Source organism: Pseudomyrmex gracilis, unplaced genomic scaffold (genome assembly GCF_002006095.1).
Source record: "Pseudomyrmex gracilis isolate BER0280 unplaced genomic scaffold, ASM200609v1 scaffold_846, whole genome shotgun sequence".
NCBI classification, from domain to species: Eukaryota; Metazoa; Arthropoda; class Insecta; order Hymenoptera; family Formicidae; genus Pseudomyrmex; species Pseudomyrmex gracilis.
Genome location: NW_018021430.1, coordinates 24,091 through 28,877, shown reverse-complemented (window position 1 = coordinate 28,877; position 4,787 = coordinate 24,091).

Sequence of the window (4,787 nt, the reverse complement as noted above, 5' to 3'; positions counted from 1 at the left end):
CCACTGAAGATGACTCAAACCAAGAGTCGAAACGTTTGGCATTTTTAAATAAAGATTCCGGTTCATACATTAACAACCAGTATTCTTCTCTGTATCGGCCCTTCTACATATTTATTTTTCAACAATCTCACGGAGAACAAATCAAACACATATATTGTTTAGTTTTTCGCGATTTCAGACTTCGTATCTAGATATTTCTGTTCGGAAGGCACGGAGGAAAAAAACCGCGAAATACTTTTTTTTGTACCTCGATCTCAACTTTCGATTGAGTCTAGGCCGAANTCGATCGGTTTAGCCGTTGTTGAGATCGGAAAATCTCGATATTGCCATTTGGCCGTTTTCGCGTATAAGAGGCACGGGGTACCTCGCGCAGCGCGCGCGCACTTCGTTTGCGCATATACTTGGCGCGAGGCACTACCGTGCCTCTTGATAAGTAATTTATAAATTCTTTCAACTGCATAAAATAATATATATTTATATAAATTATATATATGTATATATATATATATATATATATATATATATCACATTTGCTGCAATGTTACAAATGCAAACTTCAATTACTACTATTACCATAATAGTTTATCAATATAACAAATGTAAGATAAATTGATAGTATTGCAGCAATAAATCTGCAATATTACAAATGCAAGCTTACTTTAGCACTATTGCTACAGACATTCTGAAATGTTACAAATAAAAGCTTAAACTCGGAAGATTGCTGCAATGTTAATGCGATGTTGGAAAAGAAATTGCAATATTGCAATGTTGCAAAAAGGTTACAACAATATTTGGTGCTGTAAGGGTTCTAATTTACATATCATCAATTCTCTGCCAAATCGATTTTCCATCTCTACATATACTTGTATAATGACTCTTTCAATACACAGACCAGTGATGATAGATTAGGCCGGCCAGCACCAAAAGCACTGAAGTGTGCCCAGTTTTGACTCTCTCACAGCACGCTGCAGCAAGTGGAGGGGATACTCACGCAGGCGAGCAGCCATGTACGTGTGCGCTCGACGCTTCGGCCGTTTTCGGGCGGTAGAAGAGAAAAGAGATATGTCTTGTGACGTAACACTTTTCGTGTCCGTCACAAGAAAATACTTCCGGCCGGCACGGGAAGCGAGAGCTTGCGTCTTCCACGATTTAAGGGAAAGCAGCTCGTTAGAATGCTCGCGACAAGCAAAAACGCGTTGTTGTGCGGCAGTTTATAAAATAAAATTAAGTAGATGAGGCCATTGAGCAATGTAATGAGACATCACTGTCATTGCTCAATGACCTGTTTAGGCTGCGAAGCAACAGCAGTTCTAGGAAGAACTGCTGGTTACCATAAGGTGCGACACATCGCCGCATTGTCCGAAGTGCAACGCGGCATGTGTCGACACCGTCACCGATAACTAGCACGGCCGTTGCTAGGACCGGTGTGCCTGCTAAATCGGCGCGATCAATCTACTATAAATCGATCGCGCAGATGAAGCAGAGCAGAGTCTGTGAACTGACTGCTAGCTCACTGTGCGGCTCCGCAAGCTGGAGAGATTACCGCAGTAAGAAACAGCCGTGTAAGGAACATTGTAAGGAACAGGAGCAATAAAGAATATTTTGATAAGTTGAAGTATAGAACTTATTCTTCTCACCATCCAACCTCCTCGACATTCAACAGCGTGTATCAGCGAAAACGCTCGGCGCCCTGTAGCGTTTACTATTCCTAATTGAAGCGTTGCAATGTTTATTAATCTTTGATCACATATTTTCAGGTTAATCCTGGCATTAGAAGGCCCCTAAATTGTGATTTTACCGTTCGAACTGCTTGGCGGTTATTTTGTAATTCATTTTCAGCTTAGAGAGAGAGAGAGCTGCTCACGACACGTAGCGTCGATTGTAAAGGAGCAAGGAGGAGAGGCGATAAGAACAGACAGCGATACAGGGGCGTAAGAGCGTCATAGGCGCGAGGCGACTGATGTCGACGACGGACTAGAAAACGGGGGATACCGGTATCCCGACTTCACAAAAACTGGAGCGGGGCTCCCAGTGGAGTTGTCAGCCCCGTGATGGGGGAGGATGGGCCCGAGCAAGCTCATCTACAGCAGAAATTAAGCGGAGAGGGCTGACGCGGCCAAAAAAGGGCCCGCGTTAACACATTGCCGATACGCACGTGGCCGCCGTCAATCATAGCGCTACGAAACGCAAAGTATGATTGGCTAATTTACCTGGCCGAGAAACGACATGCGGCATCGAGAGCAACTTCAGGAGCGGCCGAGATCATTGTTGTGCGTGCCGTGAACGACGCAAGCTCTTCGCCTCTCGTAAAGACGTGTACCGTGCTGTGAGTGAGTGCCGGTAGTTAAGACCTGAGAAGGAATTTTGGAGATATCTAACACCGAGCGAGATCGTGTGAGAAGGCTGCCGAAAGTTGTGTCGAGCCGAAGCAGCCACAAGAAGAGGTGCCGACAAGCGTGAGTGATCGCTCGCTCTCTCTTTCGCATATTCTTTTTTTCTTTATTTGTGATATTATGCGGTCGTAGATCGAGTCCATACGACTATCGTTGGCTCGATACCGCGCTGCATACTTGCGTAAATTATTAGATTGTAATTTAAGAACGAGATAACGGTAATTGCTGCCGGAAATAATTTTATAATCGCTGCTCTCTCGTCGTCCCGCAGTTGCAATAATCCGGGTAAAATCCCGCTCGTTATTCGTGCATTTGTTTTTATTTTTTTTTGTGTATTTGGATATTAGCGTGTTTTTTGTGCCGCGTCTATATATTATTGTTGTACTGAACGTGTAAACTCGAGACACAGAATGATACTTCTTTGTTCCATCTGAAATATTAAAAATTGTAAAGTGCGAAATTTCTTGCCGAAATCCTGGGCCGTCGGACCGCGGCCGTGCGTTAGTCCATTGTCCCGTTCGCGCTACAGGGAGAGCGCGCGGCGCCCACGCGCCGCGCCAGACGTCTCGCACGCGGTAGCACATTCCTCCGTAGAGATATGACCGGCGGTCATCTCCGCCCGACGTTGTAACAAGAAATAAAGGCCGCGACCGCGAACAAAAGATAGAAGAAAATCGCACATATTGAATTGGCTGCCGATCACGCGTATTTAGCTGTGCCAGACTTTCACGCCGTTGTAATCGTATTATTTTCTCTTGTGTTTTTTTTGTTTATGCGACACTGTACTGCCGATATTCGGTATTGTTGGAAAACTTGTTTTCATTAGAATTATTTACCATTTATTTAACTTAAACAAACAAGTTTCTCTGCCATTATTATACACTGCCTCCTAAGTCCACGCCTCTCCGTTACTTTAATAAATTGAGCTAATGGATGACGATGCCGTCACGTTAGAATATGGTTAAAAATTCTGTTGCACACTAATATTCTTTTGAGTTGGCGTGTAAAAGCACGCCTGGCGCCCAACTTCCGAATTGGTGAGAAAAAATTTGGTTTCTTGTGTTAAAACTAACGTGCCGAAGTTGTACGGCATCTTCGTTAAAAGATCCTAAAGCGAGGTGACCGTCACAGTCTACTGTCTCTTTCTTTCGACATAGCTATAGCGTACGTGGCTAGCGCGAGCGGCTAAGCCTCGCGCTAGCAGCTGTTTATCATTTTTCGCCGTTTGTCCTCGTTCTTGTACTTATTTACTTACAGAAACATTTCGATTAAATAAAAAAATATTAACACCATAAAAGAATAATTAGAAAAATGAAACATATGAGGAGCATAAATGAAAAGTGAAGAATATAAATCCACCTTTGACCAATATGTACGTCTTTTTGTTTTAAACAAAAAAAAGAAAAGTATACTTAATTATATATTTAGCAAAATTATTGTTAATATAAAATACATAGAGATAAAAATATATTTTAATGTTGTTTGTTACGTAAAAAGTATTCTGTTAATATACTTTTTACTTTGCGCTCGCAATTACATATAATATACATTAAAAGAAAAAAAGTATTCTTGCACTAAGAATTTTATTATATTTAAGTTTTAGAAATGAACTACGTACACATTGTTGCTCAACGGAAACCGCGAGAAGGTGGTGGTTTCTTCTGTCAAAAACAATGTAAAACATTTTTTTTGTTTAATATTGTAATAAATATTTATATACACGTTTTTTAGCAATAAAAACTAATAATACTTTAAAAATTTGAAATAATTATACATATTATAGTATAAATAATGTTTCAATAAATATATAAATAAATACAAATATATAAAAATTAATACACTATTTACAAAACCATTGTTGTGTATTTCCAAAAAGAATATAGATAGAACAGAACAGATAAAAGCTTAGATAGAAAGGATAGAAGTAGAAAAGATAGATGGAATAAGAAGATAGAAAAGAAGGAGAAATAGATAAGGAAAAAAAAAATTAATAGATTAAGAAAGAAAATAGAATAGATTAAAAAATTGAAAAAATATCCCGGACAGCACAAACTTTCAAGTAACATTTTAAAAACATTCGAAGTGCGTCCTTAAAAATAGCACATTTTCCGGATGTCTTTAGGACGTATTTTGCAGGTCTATGCTGTCTGGGATAAGAAAAAGAATACAATATAAAAAAAAAGACGCGCAATACATAGAGAGTGTTATGATTATTTTAAAGTCAATTTACACGAGTTACAATTAACAACAGAAGTCAAAACAAAAATATTTAAGAAATTAAAATGCAGCTATTGTTGGATGTCGAGGAGGTTGGGTGATTTGAAGATTAAGTTGTGTACTTGAACTTATCAGAATATACTTTATTACTCCTGATCTTTACAATGTTCCTTCTAC